The following is a 20,514-nucleotide window of genomic DNA, read 5'->3' as shown; positions in this document are numbered from 1 at the left end:
CAGGTGCATCACATCCCCTTCAGAATCTGGTACTCAGCAAGGATGCAATTTTATATTTGTTTGTTTATAGATTCTGAGCATGGTTTATGAAGGAAGGGAGGGAAGGTGTCACAAAATATGAACAATCCCCCCCCCGACAGGAAAAGGAAACAAAACAACCCGGGGGGGGGGGCGGGGATATGCCATGTGTATCACGGTAATGTCAGGTGTCTATAGTCTACAGTAAAAATGTTAAAATTCACAATGTTTGTAAATGATGAGTCTTTTCACTTATTAGTCTCGGTTTTCCTCCCTCAGGGAAATTTAATCTCACAGATTTCAATGGGAAACACACTTTGAAATAAAAAAAGACACCACTTTATCTTTCTCAGAAAAGCTGTCACTTGATTCTCTGCAGGAGGAAAAAAAAAAAACTTGCATTAGTGCAGACTTGAGTTTGCAGGTGGCAATGTTACCTTTTTCAAAAAGAAACGATTTTCAATTTTTAAATGGTATTCTAGAATTTTCTTAGGAAAAGACATTTTAAGTTTTCGAAAATAGCTTAGAAATTACAGCCGCCCAAAATCTTTAGAGCTTTTATTTCTGTGTTTTTCACCCATTTCTAAGGAAACAATAGGATTTGATCAACAGCAGTGATTTGTTAAGTGCCTACTGTGTGCCGAGTGATATGATGCATGCTAGTGAACACTATCTGTCATCTTCCTGGGTGACAGACAACGAAACCTGTAGTCACTCGAACATGCCATCCGTCCTGTCATAACAGGAGAGGCACAGGGAAATGACAGATGCAAGGAGAGCCGACTCAGCCTGGTCTGGGGTCAGAGGAGGGGACCCTTATACAGGGACATTTAAGCTGAGACCTGAAGCAGGGGTGAAGGATGCAAGTGGGGAAAATTGTTCCAGGTGGAGGATGGGGCAAAGGTGAGAGAGAGAACATGGCGCCTTTGGGACATTTGCTTTGGGACAAATGAAGGAGGTGAGCAAGTTCGAACCCTGGAGAGGAAGAATAAGGGTTATGAAGGGGAGGAGGGGCCAGATCTGGACAACTTGAGAGCCAGATGGGTTTTTGTTTGCTTGTTTGTTTGTTTGTATCTATTTTTTAATGTCTATTTTTGAGAGAGAGGAAGAGAGAGAGACAGAGAGATAGAGAGAGGGAGGGAGGAAGGAAGGAAGGGAGGGAGGGGGAGGAGCAGAGAGAGATGGAGACACAGAATCCAAACTGGGCTCCAGGCTCTGACCTGTCAGCACAGAGTCCCACTGGGAGCTCGAACCCACGGACTGTGAGACCATGACCTGTGCCAAAGTTGGATGCTTGACCGACTGAGGCACCCAGCCGCTCTTAGAGCCAGGTGGTTTGTACATAATCTGCAGTGATGACGGGCCATTAAAGAGCTTATATACCATACTTACGCCCGCCCATAAAGTCCCTGTGGCTGTAGATTTTAGAGAGGCAGACCACAAGATAAGTCAGAGCTGGATCCATAGCCAGGAAAAAGAGGATTATAGGTCCTCCTAGGAGTTGGATGGGGAAGATGGATAGATGCAAGAGCTATTCCAGAAGTGGAGCCAACTATATTTGGTGATTGTCTGAGCTTTGACAGTGAGAGAGAAGGAGAATACCAGCATACCCTGTATCACTGTGCAGGTTGTGTATTGAGAAACTCGGGGGTGTCACTGCTATCTCATCTATAAGAAAGGCTCTTAGGGCACTTTGGGTAGCTCAGTTGATTGAGCTTCCAACTCTTTTTTTTTTTTTAATGTTTATTTATTTTTGAGAGAGAGAGAGAGAGAAAGAGCACAAGTAGGGAAGGGGCAGAGAGAGAGGAAGACACAGAATCAGAAACAGGATCAGGCTCCAAGCTGTCAGCACAGAACCTGATGCACACCTCAAACTCATGGACCACCGAGATCATGACCTGAGACGAAGTCTGTCGCTTAACCAACTGAGCCACCCAGGTGCCCCAAGCGTCCAACTCTTTATTTGGGCTCAGGTCATGATCTCAGGGTCATGGGATCAAGTCCCACCTCGGGCTCTGCGTGGAGTGTGGAGCCTGCTCGAGATTCTCTCTCTCTCTCTCTCTCTCTCTTCCTCTGCCCCTGTCCTCCACTAGTGCTCTCTCTCTCCCTCTTGCTCTCTCAAATTGAAAAAGAAAAAGAAAAAGAAAAAAAAAAAAAGGCTCTTGACGAAGTTGCGCAATACGGTAGAATGTGAGGACCCAGTAATGAAAGAGTGTCTTGATCTCTACCCTGGTGCCATTTATTATGACGTAGGAGGAAAACCAGAGTTTATGATAGGCAAGTGGCTCATGGTGGCAGTGATGAGGGGACATGAGGAGTCGAATGTGAGCAGTTCACCTTTGACTGAAGGGATGTCACTCACACTTGTGTGTCTGCTCCTCAGACAATGGCGTGACAAGGTGTGCTTGAGAAATCCTGCGTTTGGGTGATGATGAAAGCAAGAGGGTTTGCTGAGATTCGAGAGTGTGTTGTACGGATGGTCTAAAGAATCTGTGGGCTTTCAACATTTATTGTTAAGGGAGAAGCAAAGAATGAAGAGTTGGGGGTACGACCAGAGAGACCACGAAGACTAGCGACACAAGGTCCGTGGAAGAGAGGAAGGAAAGGGCAAAGTAGTGGCCTCATTGGGAAGAGGGGCAGAATCCAGGCCACAGTGCCTTGAAAGTGGAGTGAAAAATACCAAAGTAGAGACAGGAAGTGTAGAACACTCTTTCCTGTGGTTTTGTTGAGGACATTAGGGCCACGAGGACAGCAGCAGAGGGAAAGTTAAGAGTAAAGGGCAGTTTTGAAAATGCGAGGCAGGAGTGCTATTCTTTTAGGAGGTTAAGCAAGCAAAATGGAAGCAATTAGCTTCCCGTCGAAGCAGAGGTATGCCGTCCTGCGTCATAAGAGTGTGTTCTCGCACATACTACTCACTTCTGTTTTGCTTGAGCTAGCTCAAGTCAAAAGGATGTGAGCTGATACAGAAAGATATTCAGGGAAGAAAATTTTCAGGAAACATCTGGAAAATGTATATGTTCCCTAATGCTATTACTATTTTGTCACTTTCTAGAGAAACTTCTCTTTCCCTTTTCAATTTACCTGTTCGGTGGCTCATAAAATTTTAATGTTAGTGGTAACAGGAAAATCAAATAGTGCTACATACATAAAGTAGGAAAGGAATATGAATCCTGCGCCAAATTAGTTATAGAAATCTTGAAGCTGAATTTCAAAGCAGTAGCTGGATTCATAAAAGAAAGCCTTCCTGCTATCCACCCCTGGCCTGGCAGCCAGAAGTCCATGTTGAAAATATTTAGGAGAGAATTTTCAAAATCCAAGTTTACAGCTCACTCTAAAATCTCTTAAATGCTACAAAAAATCTGAGATTGATAACCTGTATTTTTCAGGTTCATTGCTTTAACAAACTTGCAACACATCCTTCACAGGTAAATTAACCTTTCTGTTGTCTTAATTATTCAAGGTCTGAAAATCTAATGTAGTCTCACCGAGGGTTATGTGTTTCGCACATTTACGCTTGAACTAAGGTGCACATATTAGGTATTCCCTGTTATGTTATTCTTTACAAGGTATTCTAGATTCGCTTGAATGTATCATTATTACTGATTTAAGTATTTAAATATTTTTTTAAATTACTGCTGTGGACTGAGTCGTATCCCTCTACTACTCCCAATTCATACGTTTAATTTTGCGATGGTATCTAGAGATGGGCTTTGGGGGAGTAATCGGGTGTGGATGAGGCCATCGGGGCCATATTAGTGCCCCTATATAGGAAGAGACACTGGAGAGCTTACTCTCCTTTGCTAGAAGACACCATCTGGAAGAGTTCTCACCAGAAGCCAGCCATGTTGGCACCCTGATATGGGGCTTCTGGCTCCCAGAACTATGGGAGATAATCCTCTGTTGAAGCCACCCGGTCTATGGTATTTTGTTATGAGAGCTTGAACAGAGTGATACGATTGTGAATCGTGTAGATAATCTGAACCCTAAATTAGGCTATAGGGATTTGTTATGTCACTCTAGGTTGGGGGTTTGGGCACTATTGGCATTTTGGGTCAATACGTCTTTGTTAGGGGGCTACATTGCAGAGTATTTCATTATTCCTGGCTTCTACCCAGTAGATGAGAGTAGTATCCCCTTACCTCCAGTGGTGACAACCTACAGTATTTCTGGACTTTGTTAAAGATTCCCTGGAAGGGAACGTCCTCCTGTCTCCTACACGAAGATGCACCTTCACCCCTGGCAAGGATGACTGCACTGTGTAATGTTTAAAGCAAAGATATTCACTTAGCTTAGTCTTAAATAATATTCTCTTCTCCCATCCATAAGCCCTGGTTAGTTCTAAACAACGAACACATTATTGTAGCTCAAGGAACTGTTATGAAATGCAAAAACATGAAACTTAAACATACTTATCAAAGCCAACGCACACTTTTATTAACAACTTTATTAAAAACTCTTTAAAAAGTAGACATAGAAATACAAATATATTTGTATGTGTTAAGCACCTGCCAAAAAAGGATAGCTTCCTATGTTGTTCTTTTATCATGAAATGGGCTTAAATTTGAGAATCAACTTCTTTGTCTTCATGGTTGTTTTTGCTGCTTGGATTTTACAATTGTAATTATCCCCCTTCTCTCTGTATTGTGCATTGAGAAAATCTAGATTGGTCTATTAATCTCTGTTCAGTTTCACTCAGTGTATAAACCTCTTCTCTAAAGATTTTGAGAATTAAGAGTATCTTTTGAGGAAATAAAAAAATGCAAAGTGTTTATAATGAGCATGTCAGCCTAAAAATCTCCTTAGAAAAATTCCAGTTATATAATATGGGGATTCTCAACCTTGGGTCCATGGGAAACTGAAAGGTGTTCATGAATGGACATATAGGGGTCTAAGTTCAATTCCACCCAAAGCCACGGGTGTGTAGGCACTTTCCAGTGAAGAGGAATGGTTTTAATCAAATTCTCAAAAGCGTCCAACATAAAATTTAAAAACAAAACAAAAAACAAATAGCAACTGAGTTTAACAGTAATAAGAGTCTAGACACTAAATTTATCTTACAGTATTCTAGTCACATAAGCTTTTTCTCCTGTTTAATAGGAACTATTTCTGGGACACCTGAGTGGCTCAGTTAGTTAAGCATCTGACTCTTGATTTTGGCTCAGGTCATGGTCTCACAGTTCATGAGCTCGAGCCCCATTTGTGTTTCTCTCTCTCTCTCTCTCTCTCTCTCTCTCTCTCAAAAACAAACAAATAAATAAATAAACTCTTAAAAAATAGAAACCGTTCCTACTTATCATAAGGCATAACTAAAAGCATCATATTCTTGAGGAAATGAGATCTTAACATATTTATTCTTTCATCCTCTCAACATTGGCTGGAACTCAACTGAAACCATGATGATCAGGATGGGTTCTCCTCATTCAGGAATAACAGATGGTTAATGTGTGAACACTTGGCAAACATCACCACTCACACAGTCTTCCCAGGCCAGGAGGGTGCTGGGTATTCTTCACCATGGTGAGCTTTGTCAGGGAGGACGAAACCTACCTACCTGCATCAGGAAGGAGAGATACACCTACCTGATGTCCCTCCAGACTATTCTCCACAGACTATCAGAGACCCTAACATGCAAAGTTGATGTTGATGGTCACCTGCTTAAACAGTTTCCATGATTCTCAACCATATCGTCTCTATCTGCGTGTGCTCTCCCTAAATGCACGTCATCCTTTGTATATAATTCTCTTCTATGAAAACAAGACCTGGTTCCTTCTCGCTATAAGTTTATGAGCACTTAAAAACAGATGTCAACGTTTTGGGGAAATGGGAATGTTGAACCACATAAATACTGAGGCAGTAACTCGAATGCATAGCAAGGAAGTTTGCCAAGAGGAAAAAAAAATCTACTATCAATGGTTCATATGCTGTGTGATTCTATTGATGTATCACTTTAAAAAATGACAAAATTACAGAGATGGATGACAGGAGAGTGGCTTTCAGGGGGTTGGAGCTTTAGGAAGCATATTGTTGTTAAAAGATAATACAGGGAAGTTTCTTTGAGGTGATGCACTAGGTCTCTTTCTCTCTCTTGATTCTGGTGACCACTATTCAAATACATACGTATGCTAAAATCTTAGAGCTATATATCTTTACCTTTTCCTTCCCGCCTCACCTCCCCCTGAACCTGAGGGCATGTTAAAAACAAAACAACAACAACAACAACAACAAAAAAAAAACTGGTAAAATCTCAGTAACGTCCGCACAGGTTTTGATAGTATCATACCAACCTCATCATTGTGGTTTTGACAATGCACTGTGGTTATATAAGAGATACTGTTGTGGAAATCTGGGTGAGGGTATGCAGGAACTCTCTGTACTCTTTTGGAAAACTTGTATGAGTCTTAAACTATTGCAAAATAAAGTTTTTAAAAAGATTGTTCCAAGAGGATCTCTTTTGCATTGCTGGTGGGAATGCAAACTGGTGCAGCCACTCTGGAAAAGAGTATGAAGCTTCCTCAAAAATTAAAAATAGAACTACCCTACGACCCTGCAATTGTACTACTAGGTATTTATCCAAGGGATACAGGTGTGCTGTTTCGAAGGGACACATGCACCCCAATGTTTATAGCAGCACTATCAACAATAGCCAAAGTATGGAAAGAGCCCAAATTTCCATCAATGGATGAATGGATAAAGAAGACGTGATATACATAGAGAGTATTACTCGGCAATCAAAAAGAATGAAATCTTGTCATTCATAACTACGTGGATGGAACTAGACGGTATTATGCTAAGTGAAATTAGTCAGAGAAAGACAAATATCGTATGATTTCACTCATATGAGGACTTTAAGAGACAAAACAGATGAACTTAAGGGAAGGGAAGCATAATAATATAAAAACAGGGAGGGGGACAAAACATAAGAGACTCTTAAATATGGAGAACAAACAGAGGGTTCCTGGAGGGGTGGTGGGAGGGGGGATGGGCTAAATGGGTAAGGGGCATTAAGGAATCATTATGCACTGAAATTATTATTGCACTATATGCTAACTAATTTGGATGTAAATTAAAAAATAAAATAAAATAAAATAAGATTGTTCCAGAGCTAAGTAATGTCATTGGGATTTTATGACATTTAGTTAGTGATTTTAGTTACTGAAATTCTTACAATATTTCAGGAAACAGCAAAAATGAGTTAAAAATAGAAATCAAACAATTTTATGATTAGAAACTACTATTAGAATATTTTCAATAGTTAATTAAAAGAAGGGAGATTACAAATATTGTATTTATCCTCTCAAGGAATTAGCCAGGGAAAGAGTGTTTCCAATGAAAAGTAGTTGGGAAAGCTTTACAGATTATTTTATGACAATAGTGTATACAAAACTTTTGAAAAAAAAAAAGTAATTTTGAATAACCTATGATTTCTCCTGTGAGATAATTTACAAGGAATTTCCACATCAGAATTGATGAAACTGTATCTAATTTGTTATTGATCACAGGTCCCAAAGCAATAATTCTGTATAATTAAACACTGTGAGATTACATATTTGTTTTTTCAAGCCATTTTTCTTTTTCCGGAAGATTTTGCAATAACTCTTGCTCTCTCAAATGTATGCCTTCATCATTTATCACAAAGCTGCTGTATTCAATCAGCCCAGGGAACTTGAGGGTCTTCCATATGGTTCATTTTCAGTGTCTGTGTTGGTACATCCACCTGAGGGTCCATTAGCTGGGAAGCATCCAACATGTCTGCGTTTGGCATTTCAGTCACCTGAAGCACCACCTGTCATGCTAATGTGCTGGCATCCTTTCTGATCACAATCAGGTCACAAAGTCTTACTCTTCATTAGTGTGAAGAGATACAAACTTCTCTTGAGATACAAAATTTCTTCAGTTGATGTTAAAGACCCTTACAAAAAGCACCTTAGTATGTGAAGGATGGAATAATAGAACCCGAGATTTCCTTCCAAGCCCTCAGAGATGCCATATTGTCCAGTAAATTATTTTTATTTCATAGAAATTGGCCCATTCTGTTCTTTATTTTTCTCCTGCAGTGCCTATGAAATTTTGTTTTGATACGTGAGGTGGCCAAGTTTGAAAGAAGTGAGACTATTTAATGCTAGTGCATAAGAAAACTCATTGTAAATAATTAATGGATAAGGTGATGCATTTGTTATTGCCTAATTATTGGGAAAATTGCTCATTCCTTATTTTTACATTCTGGCTTTCTTATGCATTTTTTTGCAGGGCTACTCTCCAACTCCACGAAATGTCAGCATCATTACTGTGAAATTTTGCATATGAATGCAAAGCCTTTTTCTCTTGGCCCTCATCACCTGACAGAGTCTGTTCATGGCTCTACAACCCATAATAATTGCTTCTAATTGACAGGAAACAGTAGGATTTTCTCTCCTCCTAAAATTGAATCTAAGGTAATTTTTCATTCCCTGTGTTAGAAGTGTTTGATATTCTCAACAAAATCTACTCATATTTAAGTAACAGAATCAAGGAGGCAAGATGTTTCTGTATGTACCATATATGACATAATATATATGCTACCTTTGCATACATATGATCCTAGACTTTTTTCCTTAAATTAAGCATGCAATGCAATGTATAAAAGCCTCCTGAAGCATACTAATCAATGTCAGTCAAAGGCACATTATTCCTGCAGAGTGTCTCTCAGTTGAGAGGGACATATTCATTCTCACAGTGTTTCGTACCATCTGGACGTCTTCACGAATCCAAATGTCTGCATTTGTTCTCCAAATGCAAGTACTCCCACAGTCGACAGAAAGGCACGGCTGGTTTTGGGGGTAGGATGACAATCACTGGCCCCATTCGCCTCTTTTACTATAAGGGGGCTCTTACCAGCCCCTCCTCTGCATTCGCTCACATTAGGCAAGACTTTTGGTGAAGGCTGAGCCTTAGGGAGAATGCACATGCTGGTCCCACTAAAACTAATGTTCACATTTCTGTGATGTTACCACCCGAGACTTCGTGGGAGGGAACTAAGGGACCAGAGGGACACTGTCTTCTCAAAAGCCCGAAGGGGATTTCACATGACTCACCAGAGGGCAGCATGAGGAGGATCCAGGGTATCAGAAGGGATGGCAGGAAGCAGGCACTCAACTGAAGGAGGAGGTGCCAAGGACACATCACAGATTTTGCTGTGATCATTAACACAGAACCTCAAGGCTTAGCACTGTCAAGTCTTACCCCTGGTCGGAAAAACTCCCCAGGGCATTTATTGGCCCAATGATGCAGGCATTCTCCATCTTGTGATGCCAATACCTCAACATATGGCTTTGAAGGAAGACAGAGTGTCACTCAGCAGGTGTTATGTGTTCAGGCTCAGAAGGTACATGGGTCGTTGCCACTCATATCAGATTGACCAGAATTAGTTGCATGCCCTTTCGTTTCATTTATTTATTTATTTATTTATGCATGTATTTTGAAAGAGGGAGAGAGAGAGCATGCAAGCAGGGGAGGGACACAGAGAGGGGGAGACACAGAAGCTGCAGCAGGCTCCAGGCTCCGAGCTGTCCGTGCAGAGCCTAACGTGAGGCTCGAACTCCCAAACTGTGCAATCATGACCTGAGCCCAAGTCGGTCACTCAACAAACTGAGCCACCCAGGTGCCCCCTTCGTGTCCTTTTCATATACAACTTTTTAAAAATTACTTACTGTTTGTGACCTAAAAACACCCAGATTATCAGTTTCAAGACTTCAAAGACGTGTGTCGGCATTGGATGATTCTGTCTGGTTGCTCTTGTATGGTTCCTTCTGGACTATTCTCCGATATTCAGCGATATTTTCTACTCATTGTCAGCTGCCTATTTTTTACCTTTCAACAAAGTATACCCTCTTTACCAACAAGTATACATGATTGGGCACAGAGATGGACATAAGGCCAAATGATTTCATGATTTGTGTGCTTTGCCTAGCAATGATGCTATGAGCAATGGCAGATATGATCTTAAATGACTCCTCTTGGAACAAGACCTGGCCACCTTGTATCACAATTTTTAGTTGCTGATGCTGCCCGTTCAGGAAGTGAGATTTGAAGGGAAATTTGGCCTTAACACATTGCCTGAATGAACAGGAAGCATTCCCTTATGAGTCCCACATGGCTTCCCAGGTTGGGGCTGCTTCTCACTGGACACCCTCCTTTCTTCCTCCATTTCAAGGCAAGCGTCCAGTTAATTGGAACAGGATTTGATTCCCCTCTGATTCTTCTCTAATTCTGCTTGTTATATCAGTGCTGTGGTGGGATGGGGGAAGATTGGGGAATGAGCTGGTGAGGAGCCTTGTGCCTGATGTGTAGAGATATCACATGTGTATCACGGACTCCACTGCTTTGTCTAATTTAGGGAGATAATTTAGGCAATGTTGTGGATTTTCTTCTGTGTAAGACTGGTTTTAGGATCCACCATTAATTTAATCAACTCTTGGCTGGGAGAAGAAATATGCTACAAACAATATGTCAATTATAAGGTACCATCCTGAATGAAAAAAATATATTAAGTACTTTTAAAAAGTGTGTATTAGAATAAAGAATGTGCAATAATGAAATGAGGACTCATTTTGATTCAAGATATCTATAGATATAGATATAGATATCTTGAGTGTATATATATATCTTGCATATATATATATATCTTGCATATATATATCTTGCATATATATATATATCTTGCATATATATATATATCTTGAATATATATATATCTTGAATATATATATATCTTGAATATATATATATCTTGAATATATATATATCTTGAATATATATATATATATATATATAGATAGATAGATAGATAGATCTTGAATATATATGCATGTGTGTGTATATAAACACACACGCATATATATTCAATACCTATCCACTATCTGAGTTCTGGCATTTCAGAGAAAAGGTATAAAAACATATCTAGGCACGGCTGGCTACGTAATTTGTAGGACCTAGTATGAGATAAAAAAGCAGGCTTCTTATTCAAGAAGCAGGGAAAAATATGTAAAGCACTAAAATGTTGTTTTTTTTAGTGCAATGTCATTCTAAGTAATGAAAATAAATTTTTAAATTGTTAGGAGTTTTACTATTCATTTTCATATTATGTAATACCAGTGTTTAACGTAAATATTAAAGCATTTAATTCGTTTGTAAAACCACCAACTTTATAGAATTCACACTACATGGCTCGTGCACACATGTGTGTTTTGATCTTACAGAAGACGAGAGACCCTGCACAACATCAAATCACCTGCCTTTTGCTTTTGTTTTTACTTCCTGTGTGTACATTTTACCACCATTCTCTACTTTTGGTTCATTAAAGAATAAGGAAGGACTGAAAGGAAAAGCAACTACGCATTATTCTATTTTTCTCTTTCTTTGTCATCACTGTTAGCTTAAGTGGCTGACATGAGAAAGTAACATGGGTTAAAAAAAATCTTGGGGCGCCTGGGAAGCTCAGTGGGTTAAGCATCCCACTTGGGCTCAGGTCATAATCTGGTGGTTTGTGAGTTGGAGCCCCGTGTCAGGCTCTCTGCTGACAGCCAGGAGCTTGGAACCTGCTTTGGATTCTGTGTCTCCCTCTCTCTCTCCCCCTCACTGCTTGTGCTCTGTCTCTCTCTCTGTCTCTCAAAAATAATTAAACATTTTTCAAAAAGTCTTTATTTTACCTCCTATATTTCTATTTTTGGAGACAATAATTGCTTGCTTCCCTGACTCTTTCCATCCTCAAAATAACTCTGTAGACTAGTCTAATTAGTTTTTCTCCCCCACAGATTGGAGAGGAGCAGAGTGAAAGAGAGAGAGAGAGGATCTTAAGCAGGCTCCACGCTCAGTGCAGCGCCCAATGCAGGGCTTGATCCCACAACCCTGGGATCATGACCTGAGCTGAAATCAAGAGCTGGATGCTCAACCGAATGAGCCACCCAGGCACCCTAGGTTGGTCTAATTCTTAAATGTAGTCCATTTCGGTCTTTGCTACTCCTTTCCTGTGATCTCAGCTTGGTCCTAATTTTCCCCCTGGTGTGGTTGTAAGAATCTGCATCTGCGACCATCTGGCTCTAGTCTTATGCCTAATAAATTCTTCACATTTTTTCTAAAATAATCCTTAGAAGACACAAATATAATCATGGAGTCTCCCCCACCGAGCCTACCAGAAGGTCCCTGAAGGACAGTCTTCCGACATGTCTCAGGAGGTCCCTTTTCTCTAACCTTATTGCTTACGGAGTCTGAGCCCATCCCTGTGACTCACCCACAGGTACCAGTCCTGTCAAACTTCTCCGTGTTCCCTGGATATGCCAGACAGTTTAATTGCTTCCTGTCTCCCCATGGGTCTTCCCCATGCAGCGGCAGCTGAATTTCTAAAGTTCCAAGAGCTTCTTCCTCTAAGGGGACTTCCTAGGGTCTCATTATCCTCGGGAAGGATTGACCGCTTTTGGTGTGCCATAAATCCACTGCTGGTGCTAGACCTGTGTGTGTGTGCACGGGCATGCACACATACAGCCTTTGTCCTAAGTAGACCAGATGCCCCAGATCTTGCTCATCCTGAGCCACTCATGCCAGTCCGGCTGCTGTCCGCGAGTAGGCACGTAGCATCACCGAAGACTGGGTAATTATCCGAGCCCTCTTTATCATAAACATTCATTACTACTCAGGAAAAAGAAACATGCCAGCTATCTTCAGCGGAAATTAAAGACAAAATAACTGTGAAATAAAACATGTGTAGACAAGATGTTGTTTAAATTCCTTAATTTTTTTTTAATTTTTTAATGTTTTATTTTTGAGAGAGAGAGAGAGAGAGAGTATGAATGGGGGCTGGAGGCAGAGGGGGAGACAGAGTCCGAAGCAGGCTCCAGGCTCTGAGCAATCAACACAGAGCCCCACGCGGGGCTCGAATTCACAAACCGCGAGGTCATGACCTGAGCCGAAGTCGGACGTTTAACCAACTGGGCCACCCAGGCGCCCCTCCTTTTTTGATATAGATATATCCAGAAAAATATTGTGGGGCTATTTTCACTAGTCAGATAAATAAGGTAAAATGATTTGTATTTGTTTCAGATGAAGCCATCTATAATGTTTTTATTTTTTTCATTGTTCAGAGCTGGATGCTAAAATAAATACAATAATTTATTTCTGCGTTTGAATTGGAATACATCTACAGTATATGGAGAGTGATAAAAAATATAAGGGCATGAATGAGCTAATGTTTTCACTTGTGTGACCTCATACACATTTCATAAGGTAAAGTAATATATTTTTAATTTAAAAAGAATAAGAAGGTACACTTTTGGAGATATATATATATATATATATATATATATATATATATACCAGAAAAGACAAAGAGGCGTTTTTAGCCACAAAGATATGAAACATGGAAATAAGAAAAGAATGAAAAAATTTAGAATTTTGTTAAGTAAACATAAAAGGCTGAAACTTATATTCAGTCTCCAAGCAAAACTGAACCTAATGTATGTGATTAGGCAGCATGTGAGGTGTCTTCACTGAGTTCACTATAGGTAAATGCAGGTAAATATGAGGGCTTACAAAAGCCTTGAGTTCATAAAGTAAGCATCTGAAAGAAAGTTTCACGTTTTGAAAACAGAGTAAAGTCTGACAGTTGTTGGTGTTCAGGAATGTGATGATATTCAAAAAACAGTACGATCCACAGGCCCCACACAATCTTCTTTAACACATACAGAGTCCTTGTGTTCTGATTATTGAATTAAATTGCAGTCTGTGATCGATGTTAGCAAAGTAGCCTGACTCCATAGATTTCAGCTAAAGCACTGGAATGAGGCCTACCAACCAGTTTCTCCAGAACATTCTTGATCCCATTGGGTTGGCTGGGTTGTCCTATTTGTGGTTGAGTAGGATTCTGTGGTTACTTTCAGGATCAGAATGGGATTAACTTAACACTTAGAAAGGAGGATGTGGAAGGGGCTGGAAACCGCTAAGAACTAAATATTTGCCATCTGTGTTCTAGGTCATTTCTAGTGTTATTTTTATGTATTAGTCCAAAACTATGTATTTTTTTAAAAAACTGCCTTATGAAACATGTATGAGATCACATAATATCAAGTATAGCGTATGAAACAAGGATTTGAACAGCAGACATCTGTAGAATGATGAACAAAATATTTTTAAAAATCAAAACTTAAGTGAGAGGGATTTTTCTGGTTGTGTATAAGATCTCTCATAACCATTAAAGAAACTGGAGCTTACTGAACAAGGGATTATAGCCAACTCATAATTCTACCATAAAGCTTTGACCAGGAAAACCTGAGTATTTTGATCTCAATATCTTAGATTGCCATATATTTCGAAGGGTACAAAAAAAAAATAGGCAAGTCATTCTATAACAAATCGAGAAAACAAGAATGTAAATTAGGTTTAGTTTTCTTTATTTAATTGACATTTAACCTACAAGGGTGATCTATTTAATAGATATTTAAAGTGAAACCATCATATGATAATAGTTGGTAATATTCAGAATCACTATTATTTCTTAAAGTGAGCATATAAGTACAGATATAAAAAGATGGGAAAAATGAGGTTAGAAAATACTGAGCACAGGTCAATTAAATAGTATCTTGTAGCTAGGAATTTTGCTTTTAATATAAGCAAAACTCAAAGACATCTGGAAGGTTTTGAACAGAGGAGTTGCATGATGTCATTAGGTCCCTGGAAGATCACTCTAGCTACTGAGTTGCCAGGAGGCTCTGGCAGTTGGAAACAAAGACCATTATTATTGTTACATGAGCCATTTCAGTAATTCACGTATGTAGTAATCGTGGCTTGACCTTGAATGATAGCAGGGAATGTGCTGAGAAGTGGTCATATTGTGGGTGTGTTTTGAAGATAGATCTGCCAAGGAATATTTCCTGAAAGATCGGATGTGGAGTGCTAGAGAAAGAGAGGAGCCAAAGATGAATATCAGACTTGTTTTCTTGATCAAGTGGATGGCGTTACCACCAACAGAAATTGGGAAGGCAGAGAAGACATGGGGTATGATGGAGTTCCATTTTATACACTTAAGGTTAAAACGTATAGAAGATGTTCCAATGGAAATGTTGAGCACAGAGTCAGTGATATGACCCTGGGAGTTGAGAGGGATGTGATCTAGTACACAGATGGTTTTTAAAGTCAGGAGAGTAGAGAAAATGTAGGGAGGGTCTATTGATAGAAAAGCAAAGAGAACCAAAGACTTGGAACCTGGAGTTGCTCCAAATTAAACATCAAGGAGAGGGACACCTGGGTGGCTCAGTCGGTTGGGCGTCCAACTTTGGCATGGGTCATGATCTTGTGGTTCACGAGTTCGAGCCCCGTGTCGGGCTCTGTGCTGACCACTCGGAACCTGGAACCTGCCTCAGATTCCGTGTCTCCCCCTCTCTCTCTGCACCTCCCCTGTTCATACTCTATCTGTCTCTCTCCCAAAAATAAACAAAACATTTTAAAAAATCAAGGAGAAAGGATAAAGCATTAAGAGATACTGAATGAGAAAACTAAGGATGTGATGCCCTTAACATGATGCATTAAGGATGAAGGAATTATCAGCTAAGTCAAAAGTTGCCAAATAGTGTGAGGACTGAGACTTGATCCTTGGAGTTCACAAGATAGAGCTTATGGCTGATTTTGGAGAACAGTTCCGGTGGAGTGGTCAGGCAAAGCTTACTTGGAAGGCATTAAAAAGACAATAAGAGCATGAGAATCCAAGGCAGCATGTATGGAAAATTCTTTGGAGGAACTTTGCTATCATGAGGAGCAAGGAAAGGGGCAAATGTTGGTGGGGAAGTAGAGTAGAGAGAACATTTTTTAAGATGGGAGACAGGACACCATGTTTGTGTAATAATGTGAATGATCCAGTAGAAAGAGAAACTTTGGTGTGATAAAGGGGGCGAGGGGCACCTGGGTGGCTCAGTAAGTTAAGTGTTCCAACTCTTGATTTCAGCCAGGTCATGATCTCATGGTTCATGGGAGCTAAATAGGAGCTGTATGGTTTATATCTGTCATAGGAGGCTGGGGTATGTGGGTGCAGACGATGGTTGATGTGGGTGCAATTGCCATGGGTGTCTGTGAAGTTTCTCTTTCTATCAGCAAAGAGTCATGGTCATCTGCTGAGTCAATGTGGGAAAGAAGTGGGGCATTGGGCATAAGCCATGAAATGGTCACATGAGCGTGGGAAAGTAAGCAGAAAAGGACGTGTAATCTGATCACCAGATAGCTCTGAGGACCCAGCTGATGTTGACGATCATGAATGAGAGAGAACACCAGCCAGGGCGTTCTTGCCTTTTTATCCAGCCCTGATCAATTGCATGGGTGCCGTTGCAGAACAGAGCAGGGAGGAAGTTGCCAACAGAGCACCGAGCAAAGCAAGAAAGGAGCAAGAATGAACAAGATGCATGACGCATTAAGAATAGAATTCTACCGTCCTAGTTTATGATTATATGTTTAATATCATCCCTTGTTTTACTTGTTTCCCTTCAATCTTTTGGTCCTTTCAGAGTGGTATATTGTTCTTTTAGAGATGCCAAGCAGCTCTAAGAAAGAGATTGTCCTCTCTGAGAGTTTATTTTTGAAGATTTTATTTTTGTGTTAGTCTTCTCTATTTTCTCAGTAAACTGTTTTTCCTCATTTTCTTCAGCTAACTTAAAATAAGGCATGATGTCTCTCACCAACCTTGGTAGGTATTATCACAATGCACCTTGGATCTGTCCTGATACATGGTTGATAGCTAGATTCTCTTCAATCCACAGCTACAGAGAGCCAGATGCATAATCACGGCTCCCCATTCTTATTACCAATTTTTTTTCACATACATTAATGGTAGTAGTTGTTATTTCTAATAGTCACTGGGTCCTTTTGATATTGCTTTTAAATTACTGTTCCTGTTTCCAAGGGTAAGAAACACCAGTCAGAGGCGTTAAACCACCCTGTTACCTGGTCATAAAGCTCCTGTATGACAGAGGAGAGATTTTCTTTTTGCTCTGTTGATAATCACACTCTCTCTACAACCATTCTATAATATTTTTTTGTCTATAATTAGATTCACAACACCAAACCTTTAAGTTGGTACCACCCGCTGTGGTCTATGCTGACCACAGATCGCTGCTTTGGGGCCAACTTCTCAGCTCTTGGCCAGAGATAATGTGCTTGGCAGATGTCCTCTTGCTGCTTTCATAGTCAGAAGTACTCTTGAATCCTCTTTTATTCTGACTTTCACTGAGTAAGCATATGTTCATTTATCATTCTTTCCCAAATACTGAATAATGTCTTCCTATTATGTGGGATGCCACTTTTATTTTTCAAATTGTGAATCATTCTTTTCAACCTTATTGCCTTGAGTGAGAATATTTATTCTATTTTTTTGTTGTTGCTCTTGCCAAATCAATGAGTCTCAGAATATAATGATAGCAATTATTTCTTCCCAAGTCTTCTGGACATCTGATCATTTGGCTGGAGTGTGCATGGTGTTTCATTGTGTAACATAATTTTGCAGTAAAATGAGGATGTTTTGGCAAGATCACTATGGAAAAGCCAACAGGATTTTGAGCCTGTGTAGGTACCACTTGGTTTAAATTCTTGTGTAGTAATTTTAAATTTTGAGACTGAATGTTTAATTGGCGCATTATATCCAGACACAATGAACATAATGAAGCTATAATTAAAACTTAATTATAATTAAAACTCATTACAATTAAAAGAGGAAAACAGTCTGCACATTTATTTCAATGTTCTGTTGCATAAAATTTTAAATTATTTTTAGTTTTTGCTTGAAGAATAGACTTTCCAAATGATGAGTAAACTTGAAGATCATACTGGACTTGAACTTTTTTAAAAGGAATTTCACATGTGTTTGTTTTTTGCTAGTTTTGCTGCCTGTTTCTTAGCGCTTGCTTTGAAAAAAAGTTTCCCCTGCTTCTTTGTTCCTCTCAGTCTCTGGGTTTATAACTTTGAAGTCAGGGGCTCTGACTCCCTTGAGCATGAGCATCTGAAGTGAATACTAAACACGACCAAGACCTCGATACGCAAGAATCTCAAGAAGCTAACGTCAAAGATTTAATCTTCATAAGTTCAAGTTAAGACCACACAAATGAACATGAAACAAAATGATATGTACTGTTCAAAATCACATCTGATCCCTCATGACTACCAAAACTAAATAAGAAGCATGCCTGCATTACAATGGTGTGATCATGTCCTTCTAGCCGGTTTCTCCAGGTTTTTTTGATGATAAAAATTAGGTCCAATTAGATTTACTTGTTCTTCTCATTCTTTCCTGTTTAACAAATTTCTCCGAATGTTGTTGCACAAAAATGCTCCTTTGTTATTCTCAGGGATTCCATTGCCCAGAGATTCAGGAAGTCCACAGTAGGGAGGACAGTCTCCGTCCTGAATATCTGTGGGCTGGGGGCACAGCTGAGAAGACCCTCGTGGCTGGGAGATGGGACACCTGGAGAGGGAGCTCACTTGCAGGATGGCCTCTACACCCACAGTTCTGACACCTGGGACTAGCATGACCTGAACGAAGGCCGGCACAACTGGGGACGTTTGTCTGAGTATACAATTGCAGCCTCTCCAGAGCACCTGTCTGGCTCAGTTGGTAGAACATGTGACTCTTGATTTCAGGGTCATGAGTTCAAGCCCCACATTGGGGATGGAGTTCCCTTAAAAACAAAAACAAAAACAAACAAATGCAGCCTTTCCTCATGATGTGGGCTTCTCCCAACATAATAACTGGACTCTGGACTCTGGGAAAGAGCATGATGAGGTGGGGCCTCAGGAAAGAGCTTCCCAGTGGCACCAAGTAGAGGCTCCATGACTTTTTCTGACCTAGACTCAGAATTCACAGGCTCGATTCCATCCATCACACTCTAATGGTCACAGCAGACAGAAGCCCACTCCAGATTCAAGGGAAACAGACATAACTCCACCTCTTGCTGAGAAAAGCGACAAGGTCACCAGGTACAAGAGGATGTGGGAAGGGCAATAATGTTGCAGCCACTCAGAAAATACCATCTACAACACTCGAACATTTTTACCATTTGCTTTCACCTCCCGGTGTCTGTGGTCACACGTATACAGAACACGCCGAAACACCACGTATCAAACCATGCCTATGAATATAGCACAAGTGTGCTGCTCTCTGCCGTGATCCCTCTGAGGCTGCTATGTGCTACTTGGCATATACTTGGCATATCTTCTGAAGTATTTATAAGAAGATCCATAATGAGTTATGCCCTGACAACACCTTTCTTGAGCAGGTCAACAACACATTTAGAGCAAAGTTGTAGCACTGGAGATGAAATTCATGGCCAAGGATCTTAGTTCCAGACAAAAAGTGGTGAGATAGCTTTTAAAGTGAAATGAAACTAGCATGCTAGAATTTATAAATATATATATATATTTTATATATTTATAAATGTATAAATAAATGGTGTGATCACCATTTATAAATATATAAATATATAAATATATAAAAATATTTATAAATATATATAAATATAATATATTTATAAATATAAAATACATATTTATAAATACAAATACATAAATATTATATATTTATAAATATAATGTATATTTATAAATATATGAAATATATATTTATAAATATTTATAAATAAATATAAGTATGTAAGTATATACTTATAAATATAAATATATATTTCTATATGCTAGAATGTATATGTAATATGTATATGATATATATATACATATATATCATATATATGTCATTATATATTAAGATACAAATCTCATGTAAATATGTAATTATATTATTAAGAGGGAACTTATATTATTAAGATATGTGATATTTTGTAATATTTTCTATAGTCTCTGAATTGATGATATGTCAAAAGATCTATTATAAGAAAAATATTCACCATCCTGTTACAACATGTGTTTGCCAACTTCCATGTCCATATGCATGAAGAATTTGAGTACACAGGGGTGTCTGCTGAGAGCAATTTGCTTTGCTTAGCTTGTACTTTTTAGTGTACGACATAGAATTTTAAAAATATGTAACACACATTGGATCTCTGGAAACATACAGAATCCTACCGTGCTATCTAGTTTTTATCAAATAAAACTCCCTTCCCCTTTTGGAAAAATTTTGTAGATCAAGTGAAGATATGCATGCAATTAACTTTATTGCCAAAATCTGATTTATCTCATAAAATAGATGACAAAAATATATTTATTGAGATTAAATTGCCCTTTAGGGTACCGAATAAAATAGTAGGATTGTACCTGCATTTGGCTTATTAAAATGTAAAGGGTAATAAGTAAACAACAACAGCAACAACAAAACTATTATAATTAGGTACACTGATTACATCTAAGCCTAACTGAAAGCAATAAAATATTTTTTTATTTAAAAAAATTTTTTTAACATTTATTTATTATTGAGAAAGAGAGAGAGAGACAGAGTGCGAGCAGGGGAGGGGCAGAGAGAGAGGGAGATGCAGAATCCGAAGC

The sequence above is a fragment of the Leopardus geoffroyi genome, chromosome A1 (assembly GCF_018350155.1).
Source record: "Leopardus geoffroyi isolate Oge1 chromosome A1, O.geoffroyi_Oge1_pat1.0, whole genome shotgun sequence".
NCBI classification, from domain to species: domain Eukaryota; kingdom Metazoa; phylum Chordata; class Mammalia; order Carnivora; family Felidae; genus Leopardus; species Leopardus geoffroyi.
Note: the sequence above shows the minus strand (reverse complement) of the source record.